This window comes from Haemaphysalis longicornis, unplaced genomic scaffold (assembly GCF_048455015.1).
Source record: "Haemaphysalis longicornis isolate Haplotype H1 unplaced genomic scaffold, Haemaphysalis longicornis Haplotype H1 scaffold_1, whole genome shotgun sequence".
Lineage (NCBI taxonomy): Eukaryota > Metazoa > Arthropoda > Arachnida > Ixodida > Ixodidae > Haemaphysalis > Haemaphysalis longicornis.
Window position 1 is genome coordinate 162,839,981 of NW_027526203.1, and position 23,114 is coordinate 162,863,094.

The 23,114-nt window shown below is 50.2% G+C and overlaps 1 protein-coding gene across 1 annotated transcript in view; it reads right to left on the reverse strand.

Annotated features, from left to right (window-relative positions):
• LOC144138770 (glycosyltransferase 25 family member-like) overlaps window positions 1–23,114 on the reverse strand; it is a 247,209-nt gene that overhangs the window by 169,382 nt on the left and 54,713 nt on the right. The window lies entirely within an intron of this gene.

Below are 23,114 nucleotides of genomic sequence, written 5' to 3' on the forward strand. Positions count from 1 at the left end.
GTATGAAAGAAGGGTCCACCGAAAGGAAGCTGCAGTTTCAAGTGTCCAAGCTCTTCGGTTTCCAACCATCGGCGAGAGCAGGAAGTCGCTTGTCTTTACGTGCTGGGAGCCGTGTTGAAATTCCGTTCTCACGGGGCCTCCAAAATGAAGACTTGCGCAAAGTGGTGCAACTCCGGCACGGGACACGATCCATGACGTGGATATTCACCCTTTCCATCGACCGAGTGGTTCGTGTGCATCAGCCACGCCTCATGTCGTGGGCGGTACATCAAGTGTCGTCCACTGCCCACCTGATTGGACAACCTGTGTGAAGTTAAATTCCCTAGCCAGGGATCTGGGGAATACGAACTCTATTTAAACGGCTGTATTCGTGTTATTCTTGTTCTCCTGTCTCGACTGTCATCATGTAGAATAAACCTCCGGTACAGTTTCCTCCTAAGCAGTCATCTTTAGTCCGACACCATGGCGAGCCGGGACCTGCGGGCCTGAACGAGTCAGACAACCCAAGGGCCCCTCATCTCTAACAGGCGTCTATCCGATTGCTCCATTTCGAGATGGTCGAAGTGGTCTGGAAAACTTAGACGACAACCAAAGAATCCGTCACGAGAAAGCTTCGCGTTCAACCATCGTCGTCGTTAGACGGAGGGGTGCACGATTTTATTGAGTGGGAGGACTGATGGAGAAGGGGCGGAGAGGGTCAACGTAAGTAAGCCGGCCTTCGGCACCCGTGCCAGGCCACCTTTGATCACCTCGTCCCTCTCCCTCGCGAACCTAAGACTCGGCCTTGCTCCTGCATCACATGTCTGCAACGCCGCGTTTCTCGCACGCACCTCTCGCAGTGTGAAAACCGCGCGTAGCGCTCTAACCATCTCAGTGGTCACGTTTGATCGCTTAGCAGCAGCAGGCATCGGCTGCCTGTTGCTCCATTTATCGTCCACCAGTGTAGGCTTTCGTCGCGTCACTCACACTCCTTCCTCTTGCCGGCGTGCACTGGTTGCACACTCCATTGTACTATGCGTACAAGCGGTCACGGCAGTCACGGAACCCGTCGAGTTGCGTGCGAACGGCGCGTCGCCAGGGGCAGGTCAGCGAGCCGCGCTTCGACTTGACTTCTACCTAGTGATGTCGGCAGCGGTGCAAGGGCAGTGCCACCACAGCCACGCACTATCTCGTTCTCTGCTCTTCGGTATCTCGCTCTGTTGAGGGACTGACGGCGAAAATGTTTGCCGGCATGCCCCACCTATTGCGCTCGTAAAAAAAAACACCCGCGTGTCGAGATTTCAGCGCACAATAAGACCCCCAGGTGGCGTAACTTAATCCGTAGCCCTCTACTACATCGCGCCTGATTCAGTAGGTGTAATTTCGACGCGCATCCGTCTGGGTTAAAGCTTGCAGTGATGCAAAAAAGTTCTGCACGAGTGCGACCAGCTGGACCTGCTCACGCAAGCTTGTTCGACAGTTCCACGCTTGCAGAGTTGCAGATTTCGATATATGTATGCTTCAGGCAGCGGCGTAGGTTGAAGGGCTTTCAGAATGTGCAAACCACTCGCCGAAAAAAAAAATGTGCGGCTGTGTGAAGAAAGAAGTGTACTGTGATTTTCGCGTGGTTTGTTTGCACACCCAGAAACCCCATCTGGCAATGCCATTACTTCTACGAATGGGTTTAAACGTCATTCGCCTGTCAAGCGTGCATTGGGTCATTGAATAAATGAAAGAAGACTGGTCCAAGCTAACTTCACCAGTACCATTAAAGATCATTCTCTCTCTCTCCTATTGGGTCAGCGAACCATGGCAGGCATGTGAGGTGCCACCGACCAACCACATCCCGATGCACAGGAATCATGGACATGTTGGAGTAAACTAAAAGGGGACCTCACCAATACTGTACGACTCACATTATCATATTTTTCAGATACCCCGCCGGTTATTGTGGCAATTCAGGTTTTCTCAGAGAATCCACTATTCAGCGCACTTTCTTTTTTTTTTGTGGTTGAAGTAACCTGGTTGAACTGCAGCTCGCGTACATGTACTAGCGTCGAGTTTATTTTAGCACAAAACTCTATGCTGCAGTGCACATGGACCGTAATAGCACTCTCAGTGCGATGTGAGCAGACGGTGGCAGGTGACGGTGCAGGGGCGCATGAAGTGCTCAATACAGAAGGGACAATGTAGCATTGTAATTTAATCGACAGTGTCCATTCTGCCTTGCTGATTGATATAATTCCCCCGATGACATTTTCTTGCCACTATTTCGTAACCCCACCCGAAACCCAACATCTAATGCACACAGCTGTATTTCATTTGTCATTACTGCACTGTTTTACTGTGTTTGTAGTGGTTGAACTTTTAATTACAGTCATTTTATTTGTTTGAATAAGGGTAAATATGGTGGAATAGTATTACAAACCATCGTTCTCCGCGCATCACCTCCAGTATGCCCTGGAATTTGAGTCTTTTGAAATAATTGGAGATTTACAAGAGAAAACGAAACTGGAACCTGACATTACAGGTCCATGCACTGACCTTGGGTTTGCTAGTGAACAGTGCCAAAATTTGAGAGACTACCGTGCCCGTAAAGCAGCCATGCTTTCTTCAGCCTCCTGGCCAGGTGCGGATTTGTGGGTGAGCCCTAGGGACGGACGGACGGACGGACGGACGGACGGACGGACGGACGGACGCACGGACAGACAGACAGACAGACAGACAGACAGACAGAGAACTTGAACTTTTATTTAGGTCCTGAGGAACTACGTCGGGGTTGTCGTTGCGGGTCACTCAACGTAGGGACAGGAAGGCCGTGGCCCTCCGCGCTTTCGTAGGCCCTCCGGACAGCCAGGAGCTGAACGGAGAGGTCGCCGCTTTTGAGGGCTTTCTCCCAATCCTCTTTTTTAATGAACGCAGCGTCTCGTAATGCAGGGCATTGCCAGAGCATACGACCCAAGGAGAAATACGCGTCTCCGCATTCCGCACAGTGCGGTTTAATGTTGGGCGCAAAGTGGCTAAACCTGTCCAGCGAAGGGAAGGACTCCGTTTGGAGCATTCTAAAGGCCGACGACTCAGACCGACTAACCTTCGGATGAGGGGGTGGGTATACAGACCCTCCGAAAGAGAATATAGTGAGCTGCGACCTCGTGACAAGTTAGAAGCGGATTCCGGGACCTCTCGGCGTCCCCGCCCGCGAATCCGCCAGGACCGCCGCGGTGAGATAATCCTCGCGCACGGTCATGGGCCAAATCATTGGCGTTGGTAAAGTCGGGATGAACGTTGGCCCCCATGGGTCGGGAAGCATTTGATGGTGTGATGTTCAGCGACCCCCTCGCAACCGAGGATGTTCGCAGCCTCCGGCAAGGTCGATCCCGAGGCAAATGCTCGAACCGCAGCCAGCGAGTCCGTAAAGACATTCGGACGCAATGGGTCGTTGCTCGGCCACCGCCGCGGAGACCTTCCTGACCATGACGGAGTTGAGAATTCAGCCTAGGTGCTCTACGGCGACCGCCACAAAACAATCCGAGCGGCCGTACTGAGCCGCGTCGACAGCTCCAGACTACCTGCGACAGAGTTCAATAAAGATTGAGCCCGAGCCTTGCGGCGCCCTACATTGCATTGTGGGTGGACATTTCTTGGAAAGGGGTCTACCATAAATGCACCCCTTACTGATGGTGAAATTGACACCTAAGGTTCGTTACCACCATTGGGTAAACGAATTGGTTGATTCCAGGATGCGCGTGCCAGACCGTGAGGATAAGAGCCGCACCACCTGGGCCGTCTGTTGAGCCTCTATCACCTCCGAGAGGCTGTTGTTCATGCCAAGATGCATGAGCTTTACCGTGCGGGTGCTGACAGGCAAACCCAGCACACGTTTGATGCTTCTACGCATGAGTGTGTTGATTTTGGACTCCTCAGACTTAAACCAGTCGAGCGCCGAGGCGACATAATTGACGTGGCTCATGAGAAACGCATGGTAGAGCCGAAAAAGATTGCTCTCGGTCGGCCCTCCCCTGCGGTTCGGGACCCTGAGAATAAGCCTGAGCAGGCTGTCCGTCTTGGAGGTGATGCGGGCTATAGTCTGGGTATTACGACTCTTGGATTCCAACAGAAGTGCGAGAACCGTGATGGAATCGACCCGAGGGATCGTTCAGCCGGCCCGTGTGTGCAAGGAGATAGGGACCCGCTCCATAGGAGTAAGGGCCTTAAACGCCCTTCTGGGTTGGTCTGTAAAGCAAAAGCTCAGACTTGGGCGGAGAAAGGCTGAGGCCCGATCCAACTAAAAGTCTCCCGTGATGTCCAAGGCCCTGTGGAGCACCTGCACCACCCTGGCGTCAGACCCGCCCATGTACCACACGGTAATGTCGTCCACGTATAGCGCATGGTTGGTGCTGTGCACGGTGGCGAGACACTCCGAGAGGTCCTTCATGGCGATATTAAACAGAAAATGAGAGATAACAGCCCCTTGTGGGATTCCCCTCGCGCTCAGGGTGAATTCCCCAGATCTAATCTGACCAATTTTATTTATTTATTAATTCAAAGTACCCCTAAAGGCCCTCGAGCAGGAGGGTATTACATAGGGGGTAGTCAATGCAGCAGAAACAAACATACGAACAAAAATATATACACTGGGAGAAATAGAACATAAAAAGGACAACGCATGCGCGAACACAAATATGATAAATGCAATGTTAGCTCGAATTAACGCGTAAAAAATAAACTCAGTAGAAGCAAGAACAAACAAACTTTTTAGAAAAAGAACGATCTGTCAGAAGTTATACAATGAAAAAGCGATAGTTTGTTTTCAATTCACAACTACCGTGAGTATTAGTTGATTAAATTTAACAGCATCAATGACGGTGGCTATGTGTGATGACAATGCGTTCCAGTCAATGATTGTACGCGGAACGAATGACCGAGAATAGTGCAATGTATGACATGGTAAACGCTTGACTTAGAAACGCTTGACTTTGAAAGGATGGCCGTGTCTGGGAAGAATGGAAGCTGGTGAAGAAAAGAAATCGCCATGAAGCAATGGGTGGTGATAAACTTTGTGAAAAAAGTGAAAATCTTGCAGCTGTGCGTCGTTGCGACAAGTCGAGCGGTTCTGCACAAATTTTCAACTCTTTGACACTGGAATGACGGGAGTAGTCTGAAAAGATGAAGCGAACTGCGCGGTTTTGAAGTGATTCGATGTTGTTGATTATGTAAGCTTGGTAAGGGTCCCACATGGCTGATGCATATTCGATTTTAGGCCGTATAAGTGTGATGTAAGCGAGCTTACGTAGGTGCGATGGGGCATGCTTCAAGTTATATTTAGAAGACCTAGTGAGCGGTTAGCCGATGCACGTATGACGTCAATGTGATGATTCCAGGATAAGTCCGAACTAAGGTAAACACCAAGGTACTTGTAATTACTAGTAAGTTCAACTGGAGTATTATTTAAAGAGTACGAGGTTGAAATGCGAGATGCGCGTTTAGTAAAGGACATAAGCTTTGTTTTAGAATTATTAAAGCACATCAACCATTTAGAGCACCAAGACCTTATACCATCTAGGTCAGCCTGGAGGGCCTGCTCATCTTCTTTGCACAAAATTTTGCGATAGATCACGCAATCGTCCGCGAAAAGCCTGTTTTGGGATGAAACCGTGTTAGGCAAATCATTAATTAAAATTAAAAAAAGCAGGGGGCCCAGCACGCTGCCCTGAGGAACGCCTGAGTACACTTCCCCAAAAGAGGAGAAACTGTTATTAACGGATGTGAACTGAAGTCTTCTTCAAAGGAAATCTTTAATCCATGCGAGTACAAATGGGTAATAGTAGCTCTGCGATCCCTGAGAAAGGAGCTCACATATGCACGGAAACGATGACCCAGGCCCATGTCCAAAACCGCCTCGAGTAAGAACTTGCGCGAAATGTTGTCAAACGCTTTGGCGAGATCCAGGTCCAGGACACCCATAGGTCCAGGACACCCTGGTGTCGTCATATATGATTTGATGTTTTATCAGGAGCGTTACACCTGCCTGGACAATGCTGACCTATAATGCCCACCATGTTGTGGGGAAACAGTTCTTTGTCTTCGATCTACCGCGACACCCCATTGTGAATAGCGTGCTCGGCCACTTTGCCCACGCAGGACTTGAGCGAGATCGGCCTCAAATTCTCGGTCGCGAGGGGCTTGCCCGGTGTTGGGATGAGCACCACCTAAGCGGTCTTCCAGGATTCGGTGACGACTCCCGTTTCCCAGATTTTGTTAAACTCCTCGTTGAGCTTACCGATGGAGTTGCCATCCAGTTTACGTAAAAGCTTCTTGGAGATACCGTCCGGCCCCGGGGCCGAGCGTTCGTTGAGCTCGAGGAGGACCTACCACTTTTTCGATTCCGTGATACCGTCCAGCTCCTCCATCACGAACCCCGGTAACGAGGATAATCTGCGTCCCCCAAGGGGCGCAGTGGGAAGTATCTGTCCGCCAGCTATTGGAGGAGGGCTGCTTCCGACACTCCCTTTCTTCTTTGGCTCGGAACAAGTCTGTCAATAGCCTATCTTTCATTGACTTAAGATAGCGAGTCGTCAAGTAGCTGCTTAAGGAGGTTCCACTTTCCCCTAACACGCATCTGCCCGTCAACCGAGGAACAGATCTCGTTCCACTGCTGCTTGGACAGTTCCTCAGAGTAAGCCTCAATCTCTCGACTAAGCTCCGCTTTCTTCGTAGCTAGTTTGACGATAGGGCGTACCGGGCTCGCGTCTCAACTAATATAAACACTCTCAACTAATAAAAAAGCTGGACTCGCCCACCACCCAAACCATCAGGATGCTCCATCGCATTGCCAGCCAAAAAACTGGCATGAAGGAACAGGATATGCTGCGTCTGGTGCAAGCCTTCATATTTTAGAGAATAACGTACGTGGCTCCCTACACCACCCTCCTGGCAACAGACACCATCATACGCATGGCCTACAAACAAGCCCTCGCACTTCCGACTAGCACTTCTCTTGCTCGCCAGGTGGTGCTTGGAGCACATAACACCCTAGACGAACAACTTATGGAGGCGCACCTGAGCGCCCAAAAAGCGCGAATAAGTACTACGCCCACAGGACGCCAAGTACTCATGAATCTAGGGTACGTTTCTCTAACGGAAGCAGATACTGCGGTAGACATACCCCGGGAAATGAGGTCCAAGCTAAACGTCCCCCCACTGCCCAGATATGAGCCCTCCGAACCACGAAGGCAGAAGAACGGCCAGGGCGCGAGCCCTCGAAAGACAACACGGCGACTCGAGTACGGCAGTCTTCACGGATGCGGTGGACTACGCGCGCGGAAACACCAAAACAGCGGTCTTCGCCACCACCACTTCTCTCATTTTAAGAGTCACTTTTCTGAAGTCGACCATCCTCGTAGTAGAAGTGGCGCTCGCACAAGCCGTAACGCAGACCGAAGCCACGACTCCCATTACGGACTCGCAAGCGGCGTGTCGAACGTGCATGGCTGGATGAATTCCCAAGGTAGCCGCACGAATTATAAACAAACCCCCTTCCCCCCCCTCCCCCCCTCCCCCCATCAAGAGAACAATCAATATTATTTGGACGCCTGCCCACTCGTCTCTTCGCGGCAATCAAGCGGAGCCCGCTCACGCCCGAGAACGTGCTCGCCGGGCACCGCTAGAGGATGATGAAAGGACTAGTCACTCACTCATCCCATACAGCGACATCACCCAACACTACACGCTAACACGACGCACCTTCCCGCCGCCAAGCGGTGATGTGGGACACAGCCAATGCTATGGCGTTTCCTCGGCCAAGCTGACGACGACGATACCTGGACAATTATAACAGACTCCCAAGCCGCCTGCTGTGCATATTCTTCTGGAACACTCTCCACCCAAGCAAACAACATCCTTCGACATTCCGATCCATCCAAGCTTTCCTTCATTCGTATCGTCTGGACCCCTGGCCATGCCTCCCTTCCTGGAAATGAGCACGCACACATGCTCGCCCTGTTAACGAGAAATGACCCAGCGGGCGTCAGACGTAGTGGACAGACAGATCCAGGGTGACTCCACGACATCAGCTTCCATCATCCCATTCCAGGAACCTCTCAACTATGCACTCCCACTCGCCTACTACCACACACACACGAAAAAAAAACACTACCTCCACACCACCACTCCTGATCCCGCGCCGACGCCACGTCATGGCGGCAGCTCCAGGCACACACCGTCACGTTCCCAAACTTACACCACAACACCTCTTCCTTCCCACCCAATACCCTAGCAACTTCTCGGCTTGCAACAGCCCCACTCTTACCCTCTACCACTCAGGGAGTGTCCGCGTCCACCAGACGGGCTCGCCCCTATACGCAACCCCACCCTCTACTTTTGGGAGGCTGCTCTGTCCAGTACTGCCCCGCAAGACCAGCCACGGTTGATCGAGCAGGCCCGCCGGATAGCGTCCGCCATTGGAGTCCTGGACTGAGGTCCCCGCCGACGAACCCGCTCGACTTCAATGTTAATAAAGTTTTGCTCCTTTTTCTCCTCCTCCTCCTCCTCCTCCTCCTCCCCCCTCCAATACGCCCCCACCCGGATACCTTCCGCAAAAACATCCGTAGCTCATATCCCTTTGCTAACGCGTTCCATTGGGCGCGTACATCAGAAAGAATAAAGCACAAAAATTCAGCACGTTTTGCTCTATCGCACGGATGAGAAAGAAGCAGCACAAAGAAACACGTAGCGCCCACTGTTTGAAATAGTGCATCTCTCTCTCTCTCTCTCTCTCTCTCTCTCTCTCTCTCTCTCTCTCTCTCTCTCTCTCTCTCTCTCTCTCTCTCTCTCTCTCTCTCTCTCTCTCACACACACACACACACACACGCACGCACGCACGCACGCACGCACGCACGCACGCACGCACGCACGCACGCGCGCGCACACACACACACACACACACACACACACGCACGCACGCACGCACGCACACACACACGCACACACGCACGCACACACGCACGCACACACGCACTCACGCACGCACACACGCACTCACGCACGCACAAACACGCCTGCATCCGAAATCTTGCCGCTGTCTTGGTTGGGCTTCAGCTTCTGTGGAGGTAGTTTCACATCAGCATGGATAGTGTTTCTCAAAAAAGTAGCCCCAGTAAGTCTGATGTCGAGGTTGTAAGCTATGTCGACATCGGCAAAAGGTCCAGCGACAAACCTAGTCAAAAGAAACGTTTTCGCGAAAGAATTTCTGAAAAATCCTGCGCATATTTTTTGCATGGTAATTTAAGTGAACATACTATATCGTGCGCAATGGTATATTGTTGCGCACAGGTGAGAAAGACCGGCAGCCGCAAGGTAAATGCAATGCATTTAAAGTGAAGCTTTATTTAGCTTTATCCCTGATGGCGTCTGCAACGCGAAAACTCCCTGAAGGAAAGCCAACTTTGACCGATGACGATGAGTGACCGTGGGTGAAGTGAACGAAAAAGCGCTTCAGTGAAACGAAAAGCGCTTCAGTGGCCGGAATCGAACCTGGGTCCCTCGCGAGAAAGCCATCACCTTCTCATGTTTGGTGCAATACAGTAGACCCGCTTACGTTCCGCTTACTCAGCTTTTACCGCTGATATAGCTGTTTTTACATCTGGTTAAATGTCTCGCATGGCGGGTCAACTGCTAGCACGCATTGATGTGTTGGCCATTTTTTAAACCGAAATCTACAAAAAAAGACAAGATGAGATGTTATCACCGGATGCTATCTTAGCCGTGTTTTCATCCTAATTATGAGGATTAAGAAATCTATCTAATCTAATCTAATCTAATTATCCATCGAGCCTTTGTTAGATGAATTTAATCTAGCAATATTACATTTCGTATTGCTTTAGGTAATATTAGCTAATCTCTAATATTATGTAAATACATGAAAAAATATCAAGTCTGTAACGTGTGCTGCAATTCATACCTGTCGTCACACAGTCATATTTTCATGTCGTAATTAACAGCTGGACAACCAGCTGAGGGGTCGCAAATGTTCGGATGTTGGTGAAGGAGGGCGGGAGGGAGAAATAAGTGATGTGTCCGAAAAGCGTGGAACATATTGCACTGTGTGGCGCCGTGATACCGAAAGAGTTGGAGTGTCCACCCTCGTGCGCCTGCCGTGGTGGCTTCTGCACTACTTACACTTACAAGTAGTCCGAATTTATGAAAGGAGAACAGAGGCGTCGGAACTATTTTTCGACTGGGGGAGCCAAAAAATTGTACCACACATCATCATCATCGTCGTCATCGTCGTCATCGTCGTCGTCGTCATCATCATCACCACTTATTTTCCTTGAGGACGCATGCACGCACAATATTGCAGGTGAGTAGTCTAGATAAATAAGCACAATCACCGACATAAAAACCAAATCAAATACAGTCAAACTTTTATCCAACATCACAGATTCTGGAGAGCAGTCAAAAATATCTTAACGCTCCTCGTTAGAACCGAATCATAAAAAGAAAATTAAATATTCTCTGTAAATCTACAGAATTCCCCAGTGCTAACAGTTAACAGACATTATGAGGAGTCCTGTCTACATTAAAGTGAAACATAAGCAGTGATCTAATAGCGAGTGAAGGAGACAGACACCCACGCTCGGAGTTCGCAACAGTGTCAAAAAGGCAGGTTGAATCGCAGAATTATCCTATTTTTGGAAGCCGCCATTTTCGGAATCGTTGGTCTTTCAGTCAGCGAGCTTCTGTTTAGCGGGGCGTCAGCGGAAGCCCACGGGTGCCATTTGACTGGGGAAGCCATGCTCCCCCATTTCTACATTAGGGGAGCCCTCGCTGCCCCTGCACCCCCTGTTCCGACGCCCCTGAAGGAGAATACATGTTTACGTTACGAGAAATGCCAAAAGAAATTGCCCTTCACGCAATACTAATAGTTGAGGTGATTTGAAAATTAGTGTTGGCTTCAAACGCACCTAGCCCCCAACATCATTTTTCAAACAGCACTCCGTGTTTTAAGTGATTTTTGATTGATTGATTGATTGTGGGATTTAACGCGCCGACGCAACGCAGGCGATGAGGCGCGCCGTAGTGGAGGGCTCCGGATTAATTTTGACCACCTGGGGATCTTTATCGTGCGCCGAAATCTCGTACACACGGGCGTTTTTGCTTTTGTGTTTTAAGTGCGTTCTACAGCAAGAAGCAAGCTGCCTTTCTTTATTTGGATGTAGTTCTCAGAAGAGCTGTGTACTTTACGTTAGTGTGGTATGACGTATGCATAGTGCAGTGCGTACAGTCCTGTACAGTTCAAAAAGCGAAGAAAAGAAGCCATGCGGCAGCTCGAAACAAGACAGCGGAAGCTAGCTACCCTATTGTGCTAGCTCAGGCCTACAGCACCGCGCAACACGAGCACAGATATCGAAACAATTCGCGACACGTTAGCCCAGCGGTCCGCATTCGTACCGATTTCGAAGCAGTAGGATTAGTTAAGTTTGGAAATGGCGATAAAGTTGAAGGAACTTTTAGAATAGCTATTCGTCAGAACAAGTTGGATTTTTTCGGCTTTTGTAATACCTGTGACAACACAACCGAATTCGTATTTACCAATCTACAGAGCGCCATCCCATTCGTGGCACGTAGTGCGCAGAAGGCAGCGTTTCTCTCGCGGCCAGATGTCTGTCTGTGGTCTCCACTTTTTGTTTTCCCGCCATGAAAACCAATACTTAACGTATCTTTGCCGTAAGATCACTTCATTTCGTCAAGTAGCAGTTAGCCAGGAAGTGTCGCGGAACAAGCTCAGCAAGCCGCGCGTACTAGGCGCGCAATTGACGCGAAGATGAGCCAAAACGTGGAAAAACACCGTCGCTAAAGCCGACGAAAAATTCAGCCGGACTGCCGTACCTCTGTCCCTGCCAGCGGTTAGTTCGGCGGAGACGCGCGTGCATCTTCAATCTAGCCTAGAGTTCCTCTATATAGCTCCTCTATATAGTTCCTCTATATAGAGGAACTCTAATCTAGCCTAAGGTCCCTCTAGCCACCTTTGCAGCGCCATCTGCACTCTGCGCCGCGAGTTGAGGACATGTAGCGTCTTAGATAGCAGAGTCGGCGCTCCGGCTCCACCCGTCGCGCAGCGGGGGCGAGCATCCAGGCGGCGTTCTCGCGCGTCGGTCCGCTTTTCGGCCGCGAGCCTCCGCCGCTACGTCTAGGCCTAACGGACAGACGCCTGCCCGTTAAGGCCCTTTTGTCCTTCTGTGTCTCTACAGCTTCGTTCGCTCACGTTGGCTGGCACTGCCATTTTTGGTTAACAGATAAACAGACGGAGCCTCCATGAAACCTTTCATACAAGGCCAGTGAAGCTATTTTTTTATGTAGCGTGTGAATTGTGCTCTTATTTTCGTTTAACCACCGCGGTATACAAGGAGGACCGGATGAGTCTCGTGGCCGCCGTATCGCTGTAATGGTATACGGCAACCCCCAATATTCCGGACCACGAATGTCCATGCTGGGACTACACCTATGTCACGAAAACCTTTCGAGAACTGATAGCACAGATCCCCGACTTGGAAATTTCGGACATTGCCCCAAGCGAACTTTGCGAGCAACTTGCTGTGGCGAAACTCACTGCGGAGCAGAAAGCGCGCTCTAAAAAGGCGCGCTGGAGGCAGCTGACTTCTTCGGTCCTCCCAGCGGACGTCAAAGATTTCGGGTGGGAGCGTGGTTGGGGCGTTCTGCCCACTAGAGACCGCTTGACAGCGTGGGGCGTAACTCCGTCAGCGCGGTGCCCTCAATGCGGACAAAATGAAACTTTGCGACACGCAATCTTTCAGTGTTCTGTTGCGAGGACGTTTTGGACGCTGATGTCTAGGATGTTTAAAGTACGCCTAGGGGAGCGCACAAAATCGCGCGATGCCCTCGTAACTTTTCTGTTATGTGTGGGGGCCCTGGTTGTGTGGAGGCGTCGTGGTGTCGCGGCACTCCGGTCCCGGCCTCACAAGGCTATGTTCCCCATGTTGCTGCGCATGCGCACGCGTCTGTTCGAACACCTGGAAGCGGAGCTCGCCACGCTGGGGGAAGAGGCGTTCCTCCTGCGTTGGTCGTGCCGCTTCATCAAGGTCAACAACGCACGTTTGGAAATAAGAATAGTTGAATATTAGCCCTGTAACTATACTAAAACAAGTTAGAATATTAGCCTTGTAATCAGACTAAATACGATACATAGTTATCTGCAGTGTTCACTTTACCATGTGTGTATCCGTAACTATGTAAGACTGTAGCACTTCTACCCACATTCATTGTGTTTCGACCCTGAAACTACTGTTTGCGTTTGCCAACAACTCGACTTTCTACTCTGTTTATGTTGTACCCTGCGTGGTACAAAATGTTGCAACTTGTGTGTAGGCCAGTGGCAGCCACTTCTGAATTGTTGTTTGTCTGTGTTTCCCTTTTGTAATGTATATTTGTTACCCGATGAGTAGTTCCATCGAGGCATGTTATGTATCTGCTTCGATGGACAAAATAAACCTCTTCACTTGCTGGGACTGGTGCCTGGAGAGAACCTGATCATTGAGGGGACCTCCCGAGCTGATGGAAGGCATTGCACTTAGCCGTCTGCCAGCTTGCCACTGCGTCGAATTGATGTAGATGGGGCACGCAATTTTTGGTAGTGGGGACTGGCCATCCCCGCCCTATGCATTTAAAGTGAGACGGGTGCGACAGGACAACCCTCAACGCCACTGCGGACTCGGAAACTTCGGGAGAATTGACGCAGCTCATACCGCCTGTGTTTACATTGCGTTTATAAGCAGGAAAATATTATTTCGTTTGCATTCGAACTCAAACGATTGTCGCTCTCACTTCTGTGGAAGCGTATTCTGAATAATTTTTTATCGGCGACCACGAGAGAAACCCAGAAGTTGTGCTGTTTTTTGTAGCTTTCTACGTTTGACAAGCACGCGTGACCTTCGTGAAAAATTTCGTCAGCGTAGTCTGTAGCGCTAACGCTCAAATGCCGTTTGAAAGCGGCAAATGAACTATCGTAAAAGCAGGATGCGGGGTATTCTATATCAACAGCATTTTAAATATCGCTGTCTGAGCTGACGCTCTTTTGGCAAACAAAACAAGCATATGAAAGCGGCCGGCTTCTTTGCTTGCACGCCAGCCCCTCACTCACCTTGCTTTAATGTTGCGGAGCATAAAATTGCGGCTAACGCATACAACTCGGGTTGTATTATACCGTTGCCGCTGTATCACAAAAGACACTATACACGTTTATACTATAGAAACTGTACTGGCACAAAAACCAGGTTTCAATATTTACGTGTCTGGTGACTCAAGAAGAAAAAAATAGCCGCCGTTTTGTGGTTGCAAATGATGACCTGTGTCATATCTGCTTGGGTTTTGAAAAAATTACGCCCACCTCCCGTCGCGGGAACCCTGGTGTGATGCGACGCTGAGGGGGGTTCAAGCGCAAGCGGAGAGCAACCGTCGACCGAAAGGCCGCCGGAGAGCGGCACACCGGTTATATGCGCAGCGCGCCCGAAGGAGAGGAGACCGCGGAGAGAGAGAGTACTGCACATGTGCAGCACCGCGCGCAGCGCCGCCCACCGGCGGGGTGAGAGCGCGCTGGGCCGCACACGCTCTCACCTGGGCACGCGCCGGCGCCAGCGCGTCTGCCGCGGCTATGACGCAACACAATCCAACACAATCCCCTTTAATCCAACCCAATCCAAATCCAATCCAATCTAATCCAAGCCAAGCCAAGCCAATCCAATCGAATCCAATTCAATGCCCCTCGCGAGAGAGTGTTCGCTATCGGAGAGGAGAGCGGGAGAGTGGCTGCGGACAACAACGGACGCACGCAGGAAGGACAGGGCCGCGGACAAGAGATCCTCTGAGCGTCGCATCTAAAAAATCAGGGAGTTGGTAGGCAACAACACCGATGCGAACTCCAAGCTGGCATATGTAAGCGATAGAGCAGTCACCTCAACAGGTACCAAATTCACGAGTTGAGCGACAAGCCTGACATGCAATGGCTTTCTTCCTCAACCAGGTATGGAAAGAATGCATAGGACAGAGTTGGAGGAATCATTAAATAGCAGGCTAAATTTTACAACCTCCGGTGGATCTTAAGAATCGCAATTTAGCCCGGCATAAACGTTGAAACTGTGTCGTCTCAGAAAATCAAGAGCGTACACCTCACATAGCTCAGCAACATGAGGTTTCCGACTAACGTGACACAGAAGAAGCATGACGAGCAGTGCGTGCGTTCCCCGACATTCAGTCGTGACTAGAAATGTAAGCGGTTGAAAAAACATTACAAAATTGTGGAAAAAACAGGTTTTACAATTTTTTATCAACCAGGTTAACAATTAAAAAAAAAAACAGCTTCCCTAGGAATCGTGCTGCTATGCGACGTTTTTCGGCCTACTTAAAAGTTTCTAGTTTAACTTGTAAGCGAGAGCAACGTTTCGGTACCTTCTTTTTTTTTTTTTTTTTCTCCTATCTATCTCGCGTGAGTGCTCGCTGGGGAGGAGTTCCATAAGGGTCATGCCGAACGAAAAGCAGCAGCCGGGCACAGACCCCAAGATCTCGCAGTCACGAAATCCGTGCACAGTGGATAATTTTCGCTTAATCCCTTCCCAAACCCATCCGCGACACCTTGAGCATAAATTCCGCGTAAGCACCCTTCCCCGAAATAACCTGCGTGGGGGGAGCGCGTTCTGAAATCAATGCCTCGACGTGAAACCATGCGCAGATTTTGAGAGCGGAAGCTCTGCTGCGACTTTTGTGGTGCAATTTAACGATTGTATTCTTTTCAGTGTTCAAAAAAAATTCATGGGGCACTTAAGTCTGCTTACGCAATTTAGAGGCGAAAGCCAGCGATTACCGGACTTTTCCACTGCGCATTGTGTCGGCGTCGCTTTTTTCCGCTTTCATTTATGTACCTTTTGACGTTGAAGGAACGCTCTGAAGTAACGCAGGAGCAGGGAAAAGAAATGCTCCGTGAGGAGGAGGAGGAGGAGGAGGAGGAGGAGGAAATAATTTTATTGGGTCCAAAGGGGAGGCCTATTCAGGCCTGAGGCTCCCTAGACGACGATTCTTGGGTTGTGGCGGCTCCTTCGGCCCTTCGGACGGCCCACCGCTGGATGTCAGGGTTTTCGCTGTCTCCCATTTCTCCTCAGTAGTGATAATAAAGGTTTGTTTTGGATAGTTGAAGTTTTTGCGTATCTATACCGGGGCATTCCCATATCATGTGGGCCAAGCTTGCAAGGTCGGGGCAGTGTTTGCACCCGCCGTCGTGTATTTGTGGATGGAAGTTCCAGTAGGTACCTGGGTTTACCTGGAGGCATCTCCACGAGACTGCTGGCTTCTTGGGAGCGAGGGGTCGGCAGCGGGCTAGGTTCGTTTTTCCGCATTGTAACGATCGAGCGTGTCTCGGTAAGTACAGACACGATCCTCGGGGTTTTCTCTGCACGGGTTACAGGGGCTCTTGGTGGGTGAGGTCTCGAGCAGCCTCGTTGGCGCGTTCGTCGCCTTCTAGTGCCGCGTGGGCGGGAGTCCATATCAAGGTGGTTCTGGTGTTTTCGTTCGTCTCGCGGCGGATGGATAAGGACTCTGAGCGCCACGATTGAAACTCTTCCTGGTGCAAAGTTGCGCGAAGGAAGAATAGCCATCGCCAAGAGTAGAAAATTGTTAACGACTGTGAGTCGCTAGCGATTTTCCGCGCTTGGGTCGTTGCTAGAGCTATCGCCATGCTCAGTTCTCCGCACTCCTCCGGGTGTTTGGTTCGGATGGAGCAGGTGGCGAGAACTTTGCCGAAGAGTGTAAGGAAGAAGCTAAGCAGGAAACTTCAGTTCCTCAGCAAGAGCTTTCGGGCGTAAGTGCTGACTGAACCTAGACCCTGACTATGTAGACGACGCTTCCCCCTAAAACAATACGACGGTTCGTCGTTAACAATGAACAGCTGCATTGCGACAGGCTGATTGGCTTTCGCTGGGCCATAAGACCTGTTATTGGAAAGCAGGTATACTACGATTTCGGCTCCGAGACAGAAATTCTCATCGTCTGTAGAACGTTGTCTCACGGCGTTGCGATGGCCGTTATATTCGTCGATAGCAGTGTGGGCGGGGTTCGGCAGATACACTGTTTGCGTGACGAGGGCCATCCTGTGGCTACTCTTGTAGTGGAATTAATAAGCAGCGCTAGGTCTCTAATGTCACATATGTCACAACTGGTTCGCCAAGCTATGCCTGGTAAACACTGAGGGGAAACGCAAACCAGACTAATGATGATACGCTCGTCCTACATTAAAGGGGTCCTGAAATGCCTTCCGCCGATGCATGGATGTACATGTAACCAAATAAAGCAATGTATTAGCAATCTCCTCCTGCAAGAATTTTGTTAAAGCGATGAGTATTAGCTGAGAAATCGTAAATCGAAAACCGCGCATTATCGTCGCGCCGTATTTCCTCCTCCTTTCAACTGTTTCTTCTCCGTTGGCCTCCCCTCCCATGATGCTTCGCTCCTCAGCGGTGACGTACTTCCGCTATTGCGCTCCCACAGACTGCCGTCTGCTACGGGCCAGCTCTTTCGGCTTTTTCATCTTTGTTGACACCTTGGACACTCCTCTAAAGGCTGGAAAAGCGAACGAAAGACCTGGCCGCATGTGTGCGGCCTGGCCTTGCCCTTTCGCGGTGAACGTAGCTGCAGTTGGTATCGGCGGCGAACTCGCAGCCGTGCAGGGAGAATCGTGCGCTCGTTCCCTTTGGTGCACCGCGCACTGTTTATCCAAAAAGCGCGGTCTCAGATGTGGGCCCGCTGGTGCCGGGTCTTATTTTGCGGCGGTTGTAATTCCTACTACCGGCGGCATGTGAAAAAAAGACATTTTAAACCGACACAGAACCCGTGCACAAAACGCGCCGGATCGGATTGCTTTATCAGTGGCGATGAACGGGAAGGCGCAGAGCAAACCAACGCCGCACTCGAGCAGCGAGCATCCGTGTTCTGCCAAGCTGCACCTGTGTGTTGCATTCAATACTGATGGGAAAGCGTTGTTTGAAATTGTATTGATAGTCGTAAAATGTTCAGGCACTCCGGCACTCCGCTAGCAGATCAGCCGCCGAGTCATTTCGGAAAACATTTAACAGATGGCGCCGTATGCATTAACATGTCGCAACGCAAAACTGATGAGACGTTCTACTAAAACTCCCCTCGCGATGTTTACGCAGCGGGACGCAAAAATTTAGCGTTTAGCGTATGCAAAGGCACAAACGCTGTACTAAAACTCTCTATTAGCAGCCAAACAGCGTGCGTACGTGAGGCTGCTTACGTTTACAAAGCTGCACGCCGAGCGCTTACGTTTCAAACCTAGTGACATCGTTTAAATACACTCGCAAGCACAGTGTAACGTAGTCACATATCAACCGCCGTATGCTCAAGCGACAAGCAAGAGCTTATTTTATGTGGGACGGAGATTGCCAATAAAGGCCCGTTCGCACTTGCGACGAAAGCGAGCGAAAGCGATGGGAATTTCGTCGCTTGTCGCGCGACGATCGTGTTTGTCGAGTTGTCGGGAGAAATTTTCGTCGCGCGACAGAATTCCCGTCGCTTTCGCTCGCTTTCGTTGCAAGCGGGATTGGAAAGTTCTGCCCCTGCCGTCTGCTACGCAGCGCGGAGGCAACCGCGCGATCTGCTCGGGCCGGACGAACGCGCACACTCCCGCACGGCAGCGCCCCAAGCGGCAGCCTGCCGCGTACATCGCTCCCGGCGCCCGCCTGGGGCCCGCCCTCGGCACACTAGCAACACTAGCCAGTACATTTCAGGCACAATAATGGGGGAAAGATCTTTTGCTTCCGATGAACCAAGTTCTTTGCCCCTGTGTTTTTAAATACGTGAAGTGTTTAGCACGTCGCCCTCACGCAGCTCTGTATCGTCGTAGCATCGCTGACTGTCCGAACGAAGCTTGCAGCTAAGCCAATGCAGCGACCGAAGCTGTGTGTGTGTGTGCATCGCCTCATGTGTGTAGCGTTCCTTTCGCGATGAAATGCGACGTTGTACTTCTGCGGGTGGATAGTGCTTCCCATGGTCTGGATTATCTTTCTCGAAAGACGAACGACTCAACCTCGCATGGGGTATGTGTAGTGTGCCTGGCTAAAAGCCTTCTCGCTTGCGTGCCAGAGTTGCTGTTGCGTGCCAGACTTGCTGTTCGTCCCCGCAAACAAGGCGCGAGGTGAGTGCCGAATTTACGACGGGCAGGAGGAAGCAACCGATCGTCTGTCAATCGCGGTTCAGACTTGCAACGCATGTTGTGACGTTGTGTTCGTTCGAAACGCATCTCTGGTTTGTTTTGAAGTTGAATAAAATGTATCCGTCAAACCCGGGCATTCGGCTCAGGGCGTTCTCTGCGATTGCACGAAAGAAGTGCCACAGGGCTTCAACGCTTTCTTTAGGGAAGGTACTCAGGCAAGAGAATATCCATGTCGTGTTATGGCCGTGTTGCATTCAATACGAACGGTTAAGCGTTTGTTTACACTTGTTTCGTTTGTCGTAAAATGTCCAAGCACTTCACTCCGCTGGCAGATCAGCCGGCGAGCCGACGCTGAGCAGACGACTCATCTCTTTGCCGGAAGTGCGTGAAAAAGCCGCCCAATAGCAGGATGTCTAGCTCATGACGAACATATGGGAATCGATGATGTAGACATGTGAAGATGGCGGCGTCCAAAAACACGAAGGGAAGGGTGAGAAAAAAACGACAAACTTTGCAACAAAAGTGTGAGCTTTCCGCTGCGCGTAAAAGAGTAATACTTGGCACAGCTGACGTTGACGACCCAATCTAACGATTGCTCTAGTTCATTTAGTGTGCTCAAAATGCCTTTCAGGGCCCCTTTAACAAAAGGCCACATCGCAAGATGCGAAAAAAAGCGAAATACCTTTACCGTATTCGATTTGCTGATGACACATGCTGTGCTTGTGGACACCAAACTGAAGACGTACGTCATGTCCTGCCTGAATGCCCTGTATATGCGACCGAGCGGAAAAAAATAAGTTGCAAGCTTAGTCTTCTGCTATCTCGACATCCCTATCTTTGTGTAAACTATTGGGTCGGTGGAACAATGTAAGTACCCAAAACAGAGCCTTCCTTGCCCTAAGAGAGCTGTTTTCAAGCGACAAAGCTGTGCGAACACTACTAAATGCGCCCACGTTCCTCTGGATGAGTGTCGAAACACAAAATTGTGTTTTGAGTAGTACGGTATTAGGTCAAGGCATCTGCATCGCGACTATTTTGTACTGCTTTGTATTGGTTGTATATAGATTCTTATAGGTTGTTTGCATGACGGTTCCGCTGTCGCAAGTATATATATATATATATATATATATATATATATATATATATATATATACACGCGCGCACGCACGCACACACACACACACACACACACACACACACACACACACACACACACACACACACACACACACACACACATTATTGCTGAATGAAAACAATTGTGCTATACATACAAGTAGTTTACTGAGCGCGCATGTCATCTTTCAGCTGTTGCCTTTTAAATGGACTTCTTAACTTCGTGGTTCATTAGAACAACCATTGTGCCTTTTCATAACTCGAAAGTTTGGAGTAGCCATCTCCTTTTAAGTTTGGAGCCAAATTCTCCACTAAATCGTTATTTCTCTCTCACTCTGGAGATGATTGGCAGTCTTGTGCGCCCTTCTGAACATGACAAAGTCCTCAGTGCTGTAAGTGTCGGGTCACTTAATTTTTGACAGGCAAACACGCACAAACGCAAGCACAAAAAGAAAAAAGGAAGACGAATTCGCACAGTCCGAAATGTGCGTACTGATCGTAGCAGTCATAAATGTGTCCCGCGCGAGCTTCGCACTTAGACCCAGCCAGGCAGACAACTTAAAAATTTGCTTCATTCCAAATAAGACCATTCGCGCCTGGTATACACTTTGAGTGACTTATAGCAATGCTCAAATTGCAAAAGAATTCGGAAATTCATTTCAGTTTACCCGCTGCCGTCTTTTTGATTAGTGACGACGCGATACGAGGAAATGCCAGAAACGGGCAGTAAGGTATATGGTGGCCCCGAGCACCGGGATTCAACTGAAAATAAATGTAAACGCCACCGGAGATTAAAGACAGCAGTGCACAGCTGCATACATCGCTTGTGTGACGGCATGGTGGGGAATTCCGTTCTTACTACGGACGATGACAATTTCACTCAGGAAATTTCTGGGCTAGAAGTGGACGATTTCACGCTTCATGCTGCTGACGACGAAACCCGAACGCCGGCTGCCGGAATATCACAGAAATCTGCTAGGAGAATACCGTAACGATTGCACGTACTTTAAATTATTCGGTGTGTTGGCAAAATTGTACCATTGTTGATTGGTTGGTTGATTATCGGGTTTAACGGGCCGACGCAACGCAGGCGATGGGGCGCGCCGTAGTTGAGGGCTTCGGATTCCTTTTGACCACCTGGGGATTTTTAACGTGCGCCGAAATCTCGAATACACGGGCGTTTTGGCTTCTAGCCTCCACCAGAAAAGTGGCCGCCGCGGCCGGGAATCGAACCCGCGTTCTTGGGCCGGTCAGCACAACGCCTTATAGCCACTGCGCCACTGCGGCGGGTGTACCATTGTTGGTCTTGCGTTAGTTGTCATGACGTGGTCTTCTCTCAGTCTCATTATTTGTACGAAAATCGCTGTTTTGTCGAACTGGGGTTCTACGTTTTGCTACACTCCGGCTATGGGGAGCGCCGCAGTAGAGGCAGGGCCACTCGGTCTCCCCCCTTCGAGGGGGAGATCGAGTGGCCGTGTTAGAGGACTACGGATCAATTCTTGGACGTTTTGGGACCTTCGTCGTGCGCCGAAATCGCTCGCGCACGAACATTTGCATACGCACTAAATACCTTTAGCGGAACACAACCGGTTTTCAAATTTTTAGTGTGCGCGGGTGTGTGCAGATATTTAACGCATATTCATCCTCAAGTCTGCAAGGCACGGGAATTAGAATCCAGGCCCATAATCACAGTCGATTTGCCACGATATACTCGCTGATAACGAGATGCAACTGCTGTGTTCTCGATGCAAGTTTTATGGCCTGTTATTAGAGTCCACGCGGAGGACGAGAAGCCTAGCTATTACGACCGGTAGGTTTGAGTGCAACTGTAAAAAGCAACGCCAAAAAAATAAACGCCCCTGCTGCCGCAGAACCATGCTGCCATACCCTCACACACTACCCATAACCAAACAGGGAACTGGCCAGAAATGGCAAGGCCGATTCCTGGTTGACAGACCTGGAGGGTCATCTTGCCTCAGGTCCACAACCGCATATTCGTAATACCATCGTCATTACCATCTATCATGGCATTTTCACATCTTGGACCACGGACTATATACACCAACAGAGTAACTAATCTTAAGCACATCACACCCGTGGCATAAATATGTCAGTAACCATAAACATAGGAGTAGCAAATACCAGTTTTTGGAGCTTGATGGCCATCGGTGCCCTTGAGCCAACAAAATGCAAGTAGCACTAGTGCATATATCTTAACGGCAGATAGAGCGTGTCACCGTTCTGGCCTCCCACGGCATCTACTACTACTTCCGGTGTCTAGCCTAGAAGAACTGCTGGTGGAAGAGGAGAACCTCCGCCGCTGCACGCGAGCTCTACTTGCACCGCGTGGAAGTGACCTCTTCACTTAGCTTGCCTGCTGGCATGAGGTCCTTCTGCGGAGGCTTCGAGTTGGGGTGGCCTTATCCCCAGCAGTTACCCACGCTTGGCCTTCGCGATGCTCCGTTAGTGGACACGTTGACCTTTTGTATTCTTCTTACGTCAGATGCTGACACTAAGCAATTAACCCTTATGGACCTGCCGAGAATCTCAACCACACGCATACAAAACCTTCTAGGCACACGGCTCCTTACTGCAGGAGACCCCCTGATCGCCACCGGTGGATACGGGACCCTCAGCACCGGTCTCTGCTCGCATTACTGCGCGGAACTGATGCAGTGCTGTACCTACGAGACCTGCGGGCCTTTATGCCGCGGGGCAACGCCTCGAAAAAAAAAAAACATATAAGCATGGGACATGCCCACGATTGGTATCAACCGAGAATTGATTA